The sequence below is a fragment of the Carcharhinus amblyrhynchos genome, chromosome 15 (assembly GCF_965287045.1).
Source record: "Carcharhinus amblyrhynchos chromosome 15, sCarAmb.v2.hapA, whole genome shotgun sequence".
Lineage (NCBI taxonomy): Eukaryota > Metazoa > Chordata > Chondrichthyes > Carcharhiniformes > Carcharhinidae > Carcharhinus > Carcharhinus amblyrhynchos.
In genome coordinates this window covers 51,900,883-51,920,175 of record NC_137338.1, presented here as the reverse complement: position 1 = coordinate 51,920,175, position 19,293 = coordinate 51,900,883, and the positions used below count along the sequence as shown (strand labels likewise).

At 41.2% G+C, this 19,293-nt stretch overlaps 1 protein-coding gene across 9 annotated transcripts in view; it reads left to right on the top strand.

Moving 5' to 3' along the window:
* The window catches only part of dmd (dystrophin), a 1,714,977-nt gene that overhangs the window by 1,308,406 nt on the left and 387,278 nt on the right, over nucleotides 1-19,293 (top strand). The gene's annotated exons all lie outside the window — the stretch shown is intronic.

Sequence of the window (19,293 nt, the reverse complement as noted above, 5' to 3'; positions counted from 1 at the left end):
CTAACACTGCAGAACCTTGACCAATTTGAAATGTTATCCAAATTTTCTTTGTTGAGTTGTTGTGCATTTCCAGTAATAACAGGAATTTTGGACCATCATTTGTAACTTTCCACTATATCTTTGTTCACCTCTGCAAAAGTGTCTATCTTGAGCAAGAACAAGCAGAAAGTTAGGTAGCTTCACAATAATTTCACACTCTATACTACAGTGTGGTTTGAATTTTTAGTTTAAATATCTGGGTATAATTCAATTGAATGAGCTAAATCTTGCAAATCCTTTGATTTTACTGCATTCAGTTGCAGATACACGGATTTGCAAAATGTATTTACCAGTACTTTCCAGCTTTGTGTAGAATGGAGGTCTAAAACATCAGAGGTTGCAGCACACCTGTAAGCTTTGTAAAAGGTGATATGTCATGAGAAGTTATTATTACAGTAGATTTGATCATACTCAAAGAATTGGGAATTCCAGAATTGTTTTTCTCATTCATTTATGGGAGGTGGGTGTCACTAACTAAATCAGCATTCATTTCCCATCCCTAATTGCCCTTGAAGAAGGTGACAAGATGTTGTGTGTCAGGGCACTTTATTTGCTTTGTGCAGCATCTGTCAGACATTCTTTATTCAAAATTGCTGATGCTTTGTCCCATGAAATAACAACTTACATTTACATATCACCTTTTACATAATGAAACATCCCAAGGTGCATCACAGGTAAATTGTATAACAAAATATGACACTGAGGCACAGAAAGAAATATTACGCTGAATTTTCTTTTGGCTGAAAAGGCAGGATCAGAGGTGGGTGTGCCAGCAATTTTGCGCTACCAAGCAATGTGCCAGTCTGGCTACATATTCCCAATTCCAATGTATTTTGATGGAAGCTGCTTTGGGTGGAAGGTTGAGGGGTGGGGGACATCGTGACGGGGGGGGTGACAGCTATTCACCACTAGATTTAGGCAGCTACTTAGGTCAGTTGAAGTGCCTACTGAGGGCATGCATCAGTACCTTTGGGAATTTTCCAGATGGCAGAGAAATCCACTGCTGAGACTGAAGCTTAGCCAATGGATAGAAGCAGCCCCCTGATCACAAGCCAGGGTGGAGGAAGGGAACAGTGATTCATTATTTAATTCCTTCCCCCCCCCCCCCGCCATGCACACACACACACACGGCCATGATTGCCCGAAGAATACATCTGCATCCACAAACCATCCTTTGAAGGAGATTCTCCAAACTGTCTCTGAGTCCGGCCATTGGCATTTCTAATGGTGCATTCGGGACTAATGAATGATATTCCAGCTTCATAAGGATAGATATTCCAAAGCTTGTTTAAAGGAGTAGATTTAAAGGTGTGTCATAAAGAACTGAGATAGAGAGGTGCAGACATGTAGGAAGGGAATTTCAGAACTCAGGATCTTGGCAGCTGAAGACACTTGACTAAGAAGAAGAAAGATATCTGGGAGGGTTGTATAGATGGAGATGATTACAAGAATAGTGGTGGTGGGCGTGGTGGCAGAGAAACCCTGGAGGGACCTGAAAACAAGGATGAGATTTTTAAAATCAAGAGTTCGCTTGAGTGGGAACCAATGTATGTCATTGGACACGGAGTGAGAGGTGATTGGAATTTGATGCAATTAAGAATAAAATGCAAAACATTGCATGATTATTCTGGATAATATTTAGCAGATTAAACACAGACCTGAGGTTAAAAAATTGAGTATTTGGAAATGGAAAATTAAATGTATTACACAGACAATAATAGAGGAAATCCCAACATGGATAATGTTCACAATTCTTTTCATGGAGAAGAAACAGACACATTGCATATGGTCTTTGAGATGTTCTTTGGAGACTTCTTAGGGCTGCCAGAAAAGTCCAGGGCAAAGTAATTTGGGGGAAGAATTTCAGAGGGCGGAAGCTCATGTTTAGATGTTCAAAATATTGATGGTACCGCCAAGGGAAAGCAACAATCTACATTTTCAGATTGCAGGTTGTAAAGTATGACTGCAGACACATTTTCAGATTGTATCAGGACACTGTGAAAGCTTGTAGCAGTTTTGGAGACAAAGAATTGAATAGATGACCATGGAATTTGAATGGCTTCATAAATGGGGAGTGTTAAATGTTGAACCAGAGAGGATAAGAAATAATACCGGTCGAGCTAATTATGTACAGCATCAGAGGAAAAGTTGTTCAAGATGTAGCAACTACGATGGATCATTTAAGAGTGAGTCCACGAGAGTGTAATGTCTTGTAGGGGGAAACCACAGAAAATGTGCAAAGAAAGGGGGAAAGGGTACATAAGAACATAAGAAATAGGAGCAGGAGTAGGCCATCTAAGCCCTTCGAGCCTGCCCCGCCATTCAATAAGATCATGGCTGATCTGTCGTGGCTCAGTTCCACATTCCCGCCCTCTCCCCATAACCCTTAATCCCCTCGCATATCAAAAACCCATCAACCCGCATCTTAAATATATTTAGTGAGGCAGCCTCCGCCACCTCAACGGGCAGAGAATTCCAGTGATTCACCACCCTTTGAGTGAAGAAGTTCCTCCTCAACTCTGTTCTAAACCGCCCCCCCTTTATCTTGAGGCTGTGCCCCTAGTCCTTTCTGAGTGGGAAGAGTCTCTCCACCTCTATCCTATCCATCCCATTCATCATCTTATACGTCTCAATGAGATCTCCCCTCATTCTTCTAAACTCTAACGAGTACAAGCCTAGTTTATTCAGCCTCTCCTCATAGCTCAACCCCCTCAACTCCGGTATCAGCCTAGTAAACCTCCTCTGCACTCCCTCCAAGGCCAAAATATCCTTGCGTAAGTACTGCGACCAAAACTGCACACAGTACTCCAGCTGCGGCCTCACCAATGCCCTATACAGCCGCAGCAAGACCTCCCTACTTTTATATTCAATCCCCCTCGCTATGAAGGCCAGCATCCCATTAGCCTTCCTGACCACCTGCTCCACCTGCAAGCTGGGTTTTTGCGACTCATGCACAAGGACCCCGAGGTCCCTCTGCACCGTCGCCTGCTGCAGTTTTTCGCCACGTAAGTAATAGTCCTTCCTACCATTATTCCTACCAAAGTGGACCACCTCGCACTTGCCAACATTAAATTCCATTTGCCATTTCCTGGCTCATTCGCCCAGCCTATCTAGATCCTTCTGCAGACTCTCCACACCCTCCGCACAATTTGCCGTTCCACCAATCTTGCTGTCATCAGCAAATTTCGACACCATACACTCGGTTCCCTCCTCCAGATCATCTATATAAATGGTAAATAGCTGAAGCCCCAGCACCGACCCCTGGGGCACTCCACTAGTCACCAACCGCCAATCCGAATAGCACCCATTAACCCCCACTCTCTGCCTCCTATTTGACAACCAATCCTCTATCCACGCTAACACCCTACCCCCAACTCCATGCCCCCTTACCTTCTGCAATAACCTCTTGTGAGGTACCTTGTCAAACGCCTTCTGAAAATCAAGAAAGACCACATCCACCGGCTCTCCTCTATCCACCGCCCGAGACACATCCTCATAGAACTCCAATAAATTTGTCAGACACGACTTCCCCTTAACGAAACCGTGCTGCGTCTGCTTTATCAAGCAATTCCCCTCAAGATGCCTCGCTATGTCCTCCTTGATGATGGATTCTAACATTTTACCTACAACAGACATTAAACTAACCGGCCTATAATTCCCTGCCTGGCACCCTTCTTAAACAACGGTGTAACATTAGCCTCTTTCCAATCTTCCGGCACTTCCCCGGAATCCAGCGACGTTTGGAAAATAACCACCAAGGCATCCACTATCACCTTTGCCATTTCTTTCAGAACCCTCAGATGCATTCCATCCGGTCCTGGGGACTTGTCCACGATCAGTCCCTCCAGTTTGTTGAGCTTTTGAGAAGGGTAGGGATGGGTCATACAGTAAAAATGGCAATCAGTTTGAAATTACACTCTACTGTTATTAGAGAATTGGGCAGGGATTAGCTTCTTAGAAATACAATGATGGACAAACTTGGAATCAAAAATATTAAGCTCAATGGGGTTTTTCAATTTGGGAATTGGGATCAATGCAATGTTCTTCTATTTATTTCAGAACATCACTGATGTTCTCAACCTCATATACAAAAAAAAATTCAGTGACATTACTTGCAGTTCATTTTTTTCTCAAAAGCATAAATTTCTGTTTTTGGCAGGTAATTTCAATGGAACACAAACAAATGAATTGTAACTATTTGCAGGTTGAACAGTATCTTTTTCTGTGGATTGCTGGATATGCTATCTCCCATAATCACTTTAGCCTTGAAATCTAGATTATTTTGAGCATGTAATTGAGGAAGCCTTGAGTGGGGAGTATGAAGTTGGGGGAGAACATGTTACCACTGGGCTTGTACCCCTCTCTGAGTCACCATGAGCTAAGCATAACCTGATGTGTGAAGATACTTCCCCACCCTCATTATCATGTTATCATTGGTCTCAGGGTTACTGGAATACTGGACTTAATCAAAGTGCTGCGTTTCATTTGGTGTACAGACACTAACAAAGATTTTTCTCTTCAGCCACATCAATTAAATCAACCTACCTCCTTGCTTGCGTGCATTCCCCCAATCCTGATCCTCTGTATAGACTATGTTTCCCTCATCATTACTTGAAAATGGCATCCTATAATTGGTATGAGACCCTGATTTTAATATATTCCAGCAAGCCCCTATCTGTTTTGTGCATGAGTATCCCAGGCCCATGCAAAAGTTGCATCAGTTATTGATTGGCTTGCCATTATTGTTATTCCAATTTATAGTTGCCTGCAATCCAGCTTCTAGTGTATTCCAAACAGACAGCAATTGAAACTCATAACTTGTATCTTTCACATATCTTCCACCCATATTGCAACAGGTGATATGGAACGCTTAGTGAAATGGAGCCAACTTTGAATTATTAAGCGGCTTTAGTTTACAGGCTGCCAGTGAACCTGCAGAGAATCAGTTAAAACAAATTTCACTTGGTTGACACAATCTCACTTCTCTCCTTGAAAAATAATAAACTGCTCCCCGTGCACCTTTTGTGAGCGGACATTGGATTTTGACATGGTTTTCTTGCTTAGCCAGCTTCTAGTTATAGTCACTGAGCTTCTGCATTTTAGCTTTCAATTCCAGAAGAGGAATTTTGCTCAGCATCTATTGTGGCCCTACCCATGAATCTTTTCTGTCTGTGCTTATAAGGAGGCAAGCAAAGTGACGATGAAATAATAAATGATTTGCCAGTAGTCCTACATGAAGAATAAAAAGCAAGGTATCACTTAAACGAAGAATGGCTGCAGAATTCCGAGATGCAGACAGATTTTGGTGTTCTCATGCATGAGTCACAAGAGGTTAGTATGCAGGTACAAGTAATTAAGAAGGCTAATGGAATGCTGTCCTTTATTACACGAGTAATTGAACATTAAAGTAAGGATGCTATGCTTCATATATAAAGGGCAATGATGAGCTCAGATCTTGAATACTTTGTGCAGTTTTGGTCTCCTTATTTGAAGGGTGTAACGGCATCAGAGCAGGTTTACTAGATTGATACTTACAGTGAGCATGTTATTTTGTGAGGAAAGATTGAAAAGATTGGGCTTGTTTCCATTGGAGTTTAGAACAGCAAGGAGTGACTTAATTGAAGTATATAAGATCCTGAACAATCTTAACAAGGTGAACGTGGAAAGAATGTTTCTCTTGTGGCTGAGTCTAGAACTAGGGGGCACTCTTTTAAAATTAGGGATCCCTCTTTTATGAAAGAGATGAGGAAAAAAACTCTCTCAGATAGTTGTGAAACCTTGGAACTTTCTGTCTTAGATGGCAGTGGAGTCGGAATCATTGAATATTTTTAAGGGGGCGGTAGATAGATTCTTGTTAGGTAAGGGAATCAAAATTTATTGGGGGCTGATGAGAATGTGAAATCAAAACACAAACAGATCAGCCATAATCTTATTGAATGGCAAGCAGGTTCAAGGACCAAATGGGTCTACTTCTGCTGCTATTTCATATATCCCTATATTCATAAAACTGGTACTTAGCCTATACCTTCCACCGCTCTCCTACTCACCCCCATTCTGACTGGATGTAGAATTAAAGAGAATGTCTCCTTCCATTTGCAGAATAAGTGGAGCCATACTGGTTCATAGCCCTGAAACGGGATCATGTTTCCTTATTGTATAAATTTGAAATAGATAGTGAGTTGTAGGGTCTCATGGACAGCTTTGTCTAGTATTAATATACACCTTCAATACTTAAGGCTGTGATACCCAGAAATTCAGGTGCTCCGATTTCCTCCCACAGTCCAAAGATGCACGGGTTAGGTGGATTGGTCATGCTAAGTCACCCCTTGGTGTCAGGGGGTCTCGCTAAGTAAATGCATTAGGTTATGGGGATAGGGCCTTGGGGGGGAATTGTGATTGGTGCAGATTTGATGGGTTGAATAGCCTGCTTCTGCACTGTAGGATTCTATGATAAAAATAAAAATGATCAAAAGCTCAAACATTTATGGGGATGCATGTGAAGAAGCTAAGACTGTGAAGGGAAATTAAACCAGGCACGAGTCTATAGACAAGCAATAAGAGCATTCCAGCACTCAGTCCTCCATTTCTATTTAAAGTAGAGCAGATATTCCATGAAAAGGGTTGCCCTCTGCGCCTCCCCACAGCCTATGCTCATAATTTAGCAGTGCAGTTTGCCTGCAGTGAAGTGTAGCTGACTGTTGCTGAATGTGACAACTGGCTGCCTCATGGTCGTCGCAAATGTCCTTGCAGCAGATGGCAATGCTCTGTGTCTGCCGTTCTGCTGAATACATGCAGAGAATACAGAAATGGTTGGTGTCACCTTGGCAGTCCGGCCATTCAGGAAACACTTATTCTCATTGCCTTAGTATGCGTTTTTCATGCAGTATTACTGAATATATGGCACACTTATGATTGAGATGTTTCTGAGGAAGCATTCAATAATATAGTCAGTCACATATTTACATATATATTACTGTTGCTGCCAGGGGTTTGCTTTTACTACAGGTATTTGGTAAACTGACCTTTGTTCACCTCTGGAACAGATGTAGGCATGAAGATGCTTGGCAGATAACCACAGAAAATTTCTCATGCAGTCTTTATGCCTGGAATCCCTCCTCTTCCAAATGCATCAGATAAAGGGATTTGCAGCAGAAAATCGTGATGGAGCAATGGAGAGGGAAATATAAACAATTTACCACTGGTGCAAAATGCATTAGAAGTGAAATGACAACAGGGATTGTGGGGTGGGAGAAGATGTTGGGGGAGGAATGTCATCATAAACGATCCTTCAATGTGGAAGATGACATCCATCAGACTTGGTGAGTCTTCAGATGACTGAGGAATTCAGCTCTGGATCCATATGTTCTTCCACAACACGGAGTATGCATGTTGTTATGCAGAGAGATGAAATCCACAGCCCCAGATTGGTTGCACTCTACTTCCTCTGTCATCACCATTCTGTCAAGCCGCTAAGCCTTGATGAACCAGATAGAGCCATGCTGAGCATTCTGCTGCCTTCTCCTCCCAGTCAGTGATATTATGCTTTAGGGTGGCTTTGAGCATTTCTTAATACCTCTTTCTTTGGCCGCTCTTAGCATTGACCAGTAGAGGTCTGGGAGAAGAGAATCCGCTTGAGTGAAGTACAATGCCCCATCCATTGAAGTTGGTTCCGCAGGAGCAGCGTTTCAGTGCTGGTAGTTGCAGCTTCATGGAGGGCGCTATGGTGGTCCTGCCATTTGATCCTTAGAATTTGACGCAAGCACCATTGAATGAAGTTCTCAAGGATCTTAACATTGGTGTCAATAGACAGCCCTGGTTTCACTAGCATAGAGGAGGGTGGTCAACAAAGTAGTCTTGACTTCCAAAGATCCCTGTTGTCAAAGACAGATTGGTGCAGCTTGAAGAATGCAGTGCCCGGCACATTTGACTCAGTGGTGGACACCATGGCTGAAGTAAACTTTTATATTGTTAAGACCCTTTCTGAATATTTAATTCCAAAGAACTCTGGCATCCATTTCAGGTGGCTATTGTTAACATCTTGGAGACAATTAAGAGTTCTGCATCTTAATGCATATAGATAAAAAAAAAGATAAATGACCCGACAACACAAATAGAGTTAAATAGTTACAATCTGATGGCCATTACTGAGACATAGTTGCAAGGAGATCAAAGCTGAGAAATCAATATTCAGGGTTATTTGACTTTTGAAAGGGATAAGTGGAAATGAAAAGGTGGTGAGGTAGCTCTGCTAATAAGAAAGGAAGTAAGTACAATTCTGAGGGACAATCTAGGTTCAAAGGATGTGGAGTTGATTTGGGTGAATGTGACAAATACCAAATGAAGGAAGAGAGTGGCAGGAGTATTGTATAAGCCCACGAAAAGGAGCCATACTGTAGTATAGTGTTTAAATCAAGAATTAGCAAATGCATGTAAAAAGAGCACTGCGTTAATCATGGGCAAATTTAATTTTCATTTGGACTAGATGAATGAAATTGGAGATGGCAGCCAAGAGAATGAATTCATCAAGTGCATTCTGGATGATTTTTTTGGAACAATATGTTTTGGAGCCAACTAGGGATCAGGCTATTTTGGATCTGGTAATCTGCAATGAGGTAGGTTCAATAGATTATCTCAAGGCTAAGAAAGCCTGAAGAAGTAGTGTTCACATTATGATAGAATTTAGCATTCAGCTTGAGTGTGAGAAAATTAGGATTGAAATATCAGTGTTAAACTTAAGGAAAGGGAATTACGAAGTAATGATGGAATTTGTCAATGTAGACTGATCATATAGATGAATAGGTAAGACAATAGACGAGCAGTGGGAGATAGTTAGAGACATGATTCATGACTCCTAGCAAAAACAAATCCCAATGAGGAGGAAAGACTCTAAATCAAGGAAGAACCTACCGTGGGCAACCAAGGAAGTCAAAAAGGGTATTAAGTTAAAAATGGAAAAATATAAGGTGGCAAAGGTTAGTGGCAGGCCAGAAGAGTGCAATAGAATCAGAATGCAGCAAAGACGGACTAAAAAAAACAGCATCAGGAAGGAGAAAATAACTTAGAAGTTAAGTTAGCAAGGAACACAAAAACAGGAAATAAGAGCTTTTTTAACATCATTGAAAGGAAGAGAGAAGTAAAAGAAAGCATTGACGTCTAAGAAATAATTATGGGCAACACAAATGACAAAAGTGTTAAATAGATATTTTGAATCAGTCTTTAATGTAGAAGATCCTACAAGTATCCCAGAAATAGTAAAACATACAGGGGAGGAATTAAATACAGTCACCATTATCAGGAAATTAGTTTTTAAGCAAACAAATGGGGTTAAAGGCTGACATAACCACACCACCCCCTCCCCCTCCGCCCCCGGACCTTATGGTATACATCCTAATAACTTAAAGAAAATATTATGCATGCACTGGTAGTTGGTCTCCAAAAATCCTTAGATTCTGGAACTAAGCCAAAGGACAGGAAAATTGCCAATGTTGTCCCTTGTTCAGAAAGGGAAGGAGGCGAAAATGCAGGAATCTATAAGCTGATTAATAAGGTGAGAATCGCAGTCCATTTGAAAAGTCATAATCTGATCAAATAGAGTCAGCATAGTTTCATGAAGGGGAAATCATGTCTGACAAATTTGAGGAGGTATCAGCCCAGTGTAGATAGAGGAAGTGTTGTTTATTTGGATTTTCAAAAGGCAATTGATAAGGTGCTATGCAAAAGACATGCAAGATAGGACCTCATAGCATTGGAGGTAATATCCTGGCATGGATAGAGAATTGGCTAACAAACAGGAAACAGCATGTAATGATAAGTGGGTCTTCCTCAGGTTGGAGGACAGTAACTAGTGCAGTGCCACAGGGATCAGGGCTGGGATCGCAGCTCTTCGCAATATATTAATGATTTGGAGGCAGGAACAGAGTGTAGTGTTGCTAAATTTGCAGATGATGCAAAGGTGGGAGGGAAGACAGGTTGTAAGATATAAAAAGTTCACAGAAAGATATTGACAGGTTAAGTGAGTGGGCAGAAAATTGGCACATGGAATCCAACATAGAAAAATGTGAGATTGTTTATTTTGGAAGAAAAATGAGAAGGTAGATTATTACTTAAATGGAAAGAGACTTGAGAAGGCTGTAATAAAAAGGAATTTGGGGGTCCTTGTTTAAAAAACCCTGAAAGCTAGCGTACAGGTGCAGAAGGAAAGTAGAATGCTGGCTTTCACTTCAAAGGGGCTAATGTATAAAAATAAAGAGATGTTGCTGCAACTGTACAATATACTAATGAGGTCACAGTTAGATGACTGTATACAGTTTTAGTCCCCTTATTTAACATAGAAACATAGGACAGTACAGCACAGTACAGGCCCTTCGGCCTTGATGTTGTGCCTAGCTTTCTCCGAAACCAAGATCAAGCTATCCCATCCCTATCATGCTGGTGTGCTCCATGTGCCTATCTAATAACTGCTTGAAAGTTCCTAAAGTGTCCAACTCCACTAACATAGCAGGCAGTCCATTCCACACCCCAACCACTCTCTGAGTAAAGAACCTACCTCTGACATCCCTCCTATATCTCCTGCCATGACTCTTTTAGTTATACCCCCTAGTAATAGCCACATCCACCCGAGGAATTAGTGTCTGAACATCCACTCTATCTGTCCCCCTCGTCATCTTACAGAACTCAATTAAGTCGCCCCTCATCCTCCTCTGCTCTAAAGAGAAAAGCCCACAGCCCCCTCAACCTTTCCTCATAAGACCTACTAAGGAAAGATATATTGTCATTGGAGGCAGTACAAAGGAGGTTTATTGGAATGATGCTGGGTATGGAAAGGCTGTCATATGAGGAAAGATTGGACAGGACTTTAGTAGAATGAGAGGTGAAATGATCGATATATAAGATTTTTGGGGGGTCAGACAGGGTAAATGTTAGGAGGATGTTTCCGCACATGGGAGAGTGTAGGATCAGAGGGCATGATCGCAAAATAAGGGAGTGCTCATTTAAGATGGATTTGAAGAAGAATTGCGTCCCTCGAAGAATGGTAAAATCTTTGGAATTCTTTACCCTAGGAGCCTGTGGGGGACCATGTCCTTGAACATTTTCAAAGCTGATATCGATAAGTTTTTAATCAGTAGGGGAATTAAGGGCAATGGAGAGAAGGTAGGAAAGTGGACTGAATGAATGTTAGATCAATCACAGGTTAAAGAGATGTGTATTGTCTCCAACCAGGAGAGTTGGAGACAATACACACCTCTTTAACCTGTGTTTAACCCTCTCTCCACTCATATTGTCTATACCTTTAAGACTTGATTACCTGTGAAGACTCTCATTCCAACCATTATTTTGTAAATTGAGTTTGTGTTTTTATATGTCCTGTTTGTGAACAGAACTCTCACTTACCTGATGAAGGGGCAGCACTCCGAGAGCTAGTGGCTTGTACTACCAAATAAACCTGTTGGACTTTAACCAGGTGTTGTGAGACTTCTTACGGGGATTAACAAAGACAGGGGGTGGGGTGGTGGTGGTGGGGAGCAGGGGTGGGAATGTCATGGTGGGATTGAAAATAAGGATGACATTGGTTCCTGATCAAGAGACATCTTAATTTTAACAATGTAAATTAACAAGCACAGGAATGATAGCAGAACAGAACTTCCAGCAGAGTTTTGAGTGACCTTAAGTTTATGGAGGATAGAATGTCAGAGACTGGCCAAGAGTGTGCATTGGAATGGCCCAGTCAAGAAGTAATGAAAGTATGAATAAAGGTTTCAGCAGCAGATGAGCTGAGATGGGGCAAAAGACAAACAATGCTATTGAAGTGGAAATAGGCACATTTATGAGGTTGGAAATTCATCTCTGGATAAGGATGATACCAAGGTTATGAACAGATGTGCAGTCTCAGACTTTGCCAGGGAGGTGGATAGAGTCAGTTATTAGGGACTACAGTGGAGTCTGAAAATAATGGCTTCAGTCTTTCTAATATTTAATTGGACGAATTTCTTCTCATCCAGTACTGAATGACAGATAAGCAGTCTAATAATTTAGCAACAATGGAATGGAGGAGTCCGACGAAGTAGAGGTGTGGTAGAGTTGGGCATCAACAGAGTACATGTGGAAACTAACTTGGCCTTTAGTTGATAGCATCAAGAGGTAGCATGTAGATAAAAAAATAGGAGGAAACCAAGGATTAGTTACTGGGGGATACCAGAGACAATGAAAGAAAAGCTATTGCAGGTGATTCTCTGACTACCATTAGATTAGGTTTACTCATGTTCACTTTGAATTGTGAGTTACCAGGTAAAAACTTGATTTGATTTGTCCCACCAGTCTGGGTTTCAGTGCTAGTGTGTGCCACGCATGAGTCCTGTGATAGTGTATCCTCAGAAAGAATCAGCTTCTCTGAGAGCTTGTTGTCCACAAGTCTATGGACTTCTGTGAAGACATTGATGGTTAACGAAGATATGAATTAGCACTTGCGAGGTAAGAATGTTGCAAGCCAACATAGAACCATAGAACCTCTACAATGCTTACAGAGGCCATTCGGCCCATCGAGTCTGCACCAAAAATAATCCCTCCTCGGCCCTATCCCAGAAACATCATGTAACCATTTATTTCCTGTAACCCTCCTGCTAGTCCCCCTGACACTAAAGGGCAATTTAGTATGGCCAATCAACATAACCCACGCATCTTTGGACTGTGGGAGGAAACCCAATCAGACATGGGGAGAGCATGTAAACTCCATACAGTCACCCAAGGCCAGAATTGAACCCAGATCAGTGATGCTGTGAGGCAGCAATGCTAACCGCAAAGCCACCATGTTTTCCACATGATGCATATAATCATATTTCACACAGTTTTGAAATTAAGTCAGTTTGACTGGGTTATTGTATGACTTTTGGTTTGCTGATATTTAACTATGTCACCAGAGAGCTGGGAGGTACCCATCCCAGGTGGTTTAGTTTGCCAAAATGCCACTGACATCCAGCATTCCTCTCCAGTAATTGTTAGCTGCAAGATTTGCAGAGAAGCAACATCAAGGTAGCCTTGTGTGTTCCTGAAGTGCCCACTGTTTCCTCTCATGTTCAACTGCCAAATGCTCTGTAAAAAGGCCAAAGGGCAGTTGAAAATCTTGCCCCGAAACTGCCCAAAACATAACCACCTGCAGGCTGAAGCTAATGTACTTCTAATGTGCCTTACACAGGGCAATAATTGATTTCAGCGCTCCTGGCTTACACGGACATTCTGCAGCCATTGGAAAAGGCACTGACCCCGATCTAACTTGTTATTATCTTAAGATGCTTTTTTTTATGACCCTTGGAGGTTCCCAACATAAGGGTTTTTGCACAGTCGACAATACTCATCAATATAAAGCATTTCATCTAGCTTACTCTTCCTGCAGTAAAGATACAATGAGGTTGTTATGACCTCATTCACTGAGAACACAACCTGCACCGTCATAATTTAAAAATACTTTATAATATATCTCACTGCCGTAAAAAAAAGCCCTACGTGATACTACATGAGAACCCCTCCAAAAATTAGTTGTTCAATATACATAGAAGAGCTACATAAATCACAGGGGAAGGGAAAAGAATATATAAAATCTAATCACTTAAATTTCAAGCTGTCACAAGTACACAGACAAAGGCACTCATTCGTACTTTAATGAGAATAGTACGTCAATCCATGAGTGAAAAGGAAGTTGGAATGTAGCTGACTGTTTTATTGAATTAATCTTGCTGATAGCTGTTACAGACTATATCGTCAATGTTTTACTCAAACGTCTACTGGTTAAATTAAGCACATTAAATTGAAAACCACTACAATAAGGATGGAACAATAAACTTTTGCTTGACCAATTCTAATAGTGTGAAAAAATGGAAGATTAATTTGAACATATTGAATAATGAATTGAAAAGGATACAACTTACAGGAAGGTGTTGAGTAAAAGCAATGGCCGAGATTTTTCTTACCCAAGCGGATGTGCTTGGTGACGAGATTGGAAAATCTTGCAAGGAGGCCCCAGGCGCAGTTCCCACCATTGAACATTGGGAACTTAATTTTAATAAATTTGCATCTCATTATTGTGGCCACAAGCCAGAATCATTCCCTCATGTCAAATTTAAATCCCACATCAGCATGATTTCAGAACGGCATGATTTACAACTGCATTTGAAAGGTGCCCACCTGGCATCCTGAACTTTGAGCGAACTTTGACGTTAATGCACATAACTTAGTGCAGTGCTTGCGAGGATCCCAAGCAAGGAAGTAGCAGTGCAGATTCAAGGTTGGGTCGGGTGGGGGGTTTGCAGAGAAGCAAGTCTTCACAGTAATTCATTTATGGCTGGTTTGTTGAACTGGTGCAAAGGCTGCAGTGTGGGAGAGAAGGGAACCTTTGTGTGTGTGTGTGTGTGTGGGTGTGTTTGGTGGGGGTGGGTGGGTGGGGGTGTCATGGACAGGGGTTGCAGGTGGGTTATGCAATTGGTAAAGTATTTTCAAGACTGAGCCTTTTTCTGCAACTGCGACAGTTCAGTATCAGCTGCATTGCCATGCTTGGAGTCTGGCTTCTGAATCAACTTGTTTATTTTATTTAGCTAATACAAAGTTCTTAAGCCAAGCAGTTTCTTCTGGTCTTGCTGTGTGGATAGACCTCCACTGAGCCTGTGGATTGGACACTCTTCAATGATGTGGTGCATAGTTTGCTCTCCCCCCACAAGTATATTGGCAGCTGGTACTAATGCCCATCTGTGGAGGTTGGCCAAGCATGGACCATGGCCGTGAGCGGTCCTGAACCCGTTGTGGGTCAACCACTCTTTCTTTCGAAGGTTGAAACCAGACAGCTGTTAGGTTGGGTTTGAGACCGGGTGCTCCTTTCTGAATCTATCCTGCCTAAACTATTTGAATTATACAAGTTTCAATGAGATGCCCTCTCATGCAGTTGTGCTGGGTGTCAACTGTGTAAACACATGCCCACACAGGGCGCAGTATTCTGCTACAGAGTATGGGAGCGTTGGTGCTGAGCTTTGAAGGGTGATGGTGGCAGCACCCATGGGGCACCAAATACTTCATCATTGTTAATGACACTTCGCTGATGATCAGGAGTAGACAGATGGGGCGGCAATTGGCCGGGTTGTTTTGTCTTGCTTTCTATGGACAGAACACACCTGGGCAATTTTCTATATTGCGAGCATAATGACTTTACCGAGGCCCACAAGGTGGACCTCTTAGAGTATGAGCTCATTGATTAAGGCAGTCATGAATTGACCTATCAGGGTGCCCTTTCCGTGTATATAACGTGGAGCGACAGGGTTACTGGCACACCAGGTTTAAACTCAGGTGAGAACGGACAGATCGGAGTGTTACTGCTATGTAAATAAATCTAAGTTTAAATAAATCTAAGTTTAGTGAAGGGATACCAGCCTCTGTAGAGTTATTTCAGCCAGTTAGTTGCCAATGTTGTCGCTTTAGTGGAATAGCTTAGTTATTGGAAGGGTTTGTTCTGAAGCACAAGTCTTTAGTATTTTTGCCACTGGGGCCTTTGCGGCATCTTTGCATATGTCTGCTGCATTTTTGGTCAGTGCCTCTAGAATTATACTCCAGCAAATACTGACTCTTTCAAGGAGGGGGAAATGGGGGCAATGAGCAGAAAGGACCTCAATTTTGGAACTAAATCCCAAGGAGGCAATGATTATTCTACATAAACAAAAAAAGACTCTTTGAAAATTGTTTGAGGTAATTTTATGCATAAAATATGAAACGAAGCCTAAAAAAAGTCCCTCTTTGTAATGAGATTACTACAGCCATACAGTGTGTTGTTGAAATGCAATTAGTTCATGTTATTTCAAACAGCACTTTGATTATTTATCAGCTGCATCAAACATCATGTGGTAGATCAGATAGGAATCTTTGTTTCCAATCTTTGACTTCAGAGCAGACTGTAGAAACAGCAGACTGTTGTGAATGTTAATCACCTTGCATTGATTTGAAGCATTCGACACTGGCAACAAATAGTTATAATTTAATAAACCCTGGCTCATCACGATGATTGTCTCTTTGTGACATTAACAAGGTTGAGTAAAAGACTGACAATTGATTAATTTTGAATCCTTTTTTACTTTTCTGAGACATTTTTGAATTCCAATACCTATTATTTTTAACAGAATGCCCTTCTTCCCTAAAATGTGCACTGTGTTGGGCCACTGCTCCCTGAAGTGATTTTTTTTCCAACACCACCTGCTACTCCTGCTGCTGTCGAAACCACTCTGTTATCACCGTGAGATGGTTTGCACAGCAAGCAGATGCACTTCACAATCTCAAAACAACAAATGTTTATATAGCACCTTTTAACATACTGAAACAAGAGTTTTATGAAACAAAATGTAATACTGAGCGACGTAAGATGATGTCAGGTCAGATGAATAAAAGTGTGGTTTTTAGGAGTGTCTCCAAGGAAGAAAGCAAAATCATGAGGTGGAGATGTGCAAGTCAGGATTTCCAGAGCTTAGGGCCTACATTGGTGAATGTGCAGCTGACAGTGGTGGAGCAGTTAAAATCAGTGGTGCACATTAGAATTAGATGAGCGCAGTTGCCTTAAGGAGCTGGAAGAGATTACAGGGAAGGGGATCGAAGAGGCCATGGTGAGAATTAAAAACAAGAATGAGAATTTTAAAATCAAGGCATTGCTTGATCAGGAGCCAATGCAGATCAGCAAGCACAGAGGTGCTAGGTGAAGGCAGCTTTGTGCGAGTTAGGATGTAAACCAGCAGAGTTTTGTACAAGTTCAAGTTTACAAAGAAATAAAAAGTCTGGCCAATAGTGCATTGGAATAGTCCAGCCTGCAGGTAGCAAAAACATGACCAAGGATTTTCAACCAAAAATGAGCTAAGGAAAGGGCAAAGTTGGGTATTCTACAGGAAACAGCATTAGGCAGCCTCAGTGATGGCACAAATAAGTGGTGAGAAACTTACGACACCAAAGTTTCAAAAGGACTGGTTTAGTCTCAGAGAGAAATGAAGTCCACAGCAAGGGAATGAGTTTTGAAGTGGAAGCCAAAAACAAAGACTTCAGTCTTCCCAATATTTAATTGTAACAAATATCTGCTGATCCAGCAGTGAATAAAACATAATTGGTCCAATAATTAACATAGTAGAAAAGAATGTTGGTGATTTTAGATTCACCAATGGGTAGACAAAAGAAGGTGGGGGGAAAAGGATTGTTCCTTGAGAAACACCAGAGATAATGGTTTTGAAGCAGCTGAGAAGCCTTCCAAATGATACTCTAGCTACAATTAGATATGTAAGGATAGAATCAGGCAAGAGCAGTTTGGACAGTGGTAGAGTCATTGGAACTGGATGGTGTGGTTAACTGTATAAATTGCTGTAGACAGTTTGTGAAGAATAAGGAAGGATAGTCTCACAATCATGTAGGATGTCATTTGATCAGTACCATTTCAGGACAGTGGCAGGGATGAAAATCAGATTGGAGAGATTCAAAATGGATTTCCAGGAAGGATACACATGGCTTTGAACATAATGACATGTTCAAAGACTTTGGAGAGGAAAGGAAGGTGAGAGATGAGGAGATAGTTTGCATGGATAGTGGGATTGAAAATTTTTCTTTTGAGAAGAAAGGTGATGATGGCAGATTTAACAGAGAGAGACTGTACACCTGGAGAGGAAATAATAATGGCTAACACGGTGATCTGGTAGGGAAATTGAGTAGTGAGTAGTTTAGTGGGAATATAGTTGAGCGAACAGGAGCCTTGTAGAGAAGATGGGCTTGGAGGGAAACATGAATTGAGATAGGGGAAAAATGAGAGAAAGATGTCACTTCGGTCTAGGTCAGGGATTTGGAGGAGGGGAATGGTTGGACTAGCACACCAGAAGGATGCAAAACAGGCATCTGATTGAATGGTCTTGATCTTAGTGACAAAGAAGTCCATGAGTTCTTTATATATTCTTCCCTTCTTTGAAGTAAATGTATTAGTCATACACAAGGGTTGTTGAAACAATAATGTGAATTACTTATTTGAAGACCGGACAGATAGAGTTAACTAGGAGATAAAGTATTGTACATAAAAAAAACTCTGGCTGTTTCCAGATGGACTTCAAGTCATGGCATTAATACATTATATGCTATCAAGGTGTGTACTGATTGACAATAGTTTAAGATGTCATTGTTAAAGCATTTCATATCACATGATTCCCCCTTTTTTCTAACTATAGGTTTGAAAAGAATACAAAGAATTAAACTATTTATATGAAAACAGAAGAAAATACCATTGCATTTCCATGTAATTTGACACAGCATCATACATTTATGAGTCTCTGAAATGTCTTGGTGGTTTGTTTATTTGTTCCAGCTTCGGCATTGTGATCTTTGCTGGAAGCTGGTAGAGTTATAAGATTCTCTGATGAAATAGAGATTAAAAATTTAAGGTAGAGTTCAAATTAAAAGCAGTGTTCACCTGCTGGACAAAGGGAAAAGATTTTAAAAGTTGGTAAGCGTGCCTGAATACAGTTGTCCAAGAATGCCACAAAAATCAGGAACGTGGTTTTTACACCACCTCAGTACGGCATTGTTGTAAATTCTAAGTTACGACAATCTAATATACGGATAACCTTAAAGATAAGCTGAAACAAACTGTCAACTAAATTCTGGAAAATGGATGTTGTGAGGAACTGACCATTGTCTGTACCTCTCAGTATCCTGTCTCAGTGAAGGAGGTTGACGATAAATGAAGATCATTGATAAAAAGCAAATGGTGTTATCCAGTATGAGTGCTCAGCAAGTGTCTTGCTGGTTTAGCTCTTTTTATAGAATAAATATTGGAAGTACATAGTATGATTTTCAGATTCATTGGCTTCATTCTGGTGCCTTTCAGGGTAGTGGTAGCTGCCATACTGCAGCATTAATAGTTCTGCTCTTAATGTATCCTTGCAGCCGTCAGTAGCTTTCTCTTCAGAGATATAAGGCAAATACTATTTTAAATATTGATGGATATCTTAAATATCTCTCTGTAATATTCGTAAGTCCTGGTTTCTCTAGAAACAAGATTGTACTTAGTTCTCCTAGAACTGTCAATGTTGTGATAAAATTATCAACAAAAGTGAAACTAAGTCTCAGATAGTCATAGAATCCCTACTGTGCAGAAGGAGGCAACTTGGCCTATCAAGTCTGCACTAACTCTCTAACAGAGTATCTTACCCAGGTCCTTTCCCCTGCACTATGCCTATAACCCCACACATTTACCATGGTCAATCCATC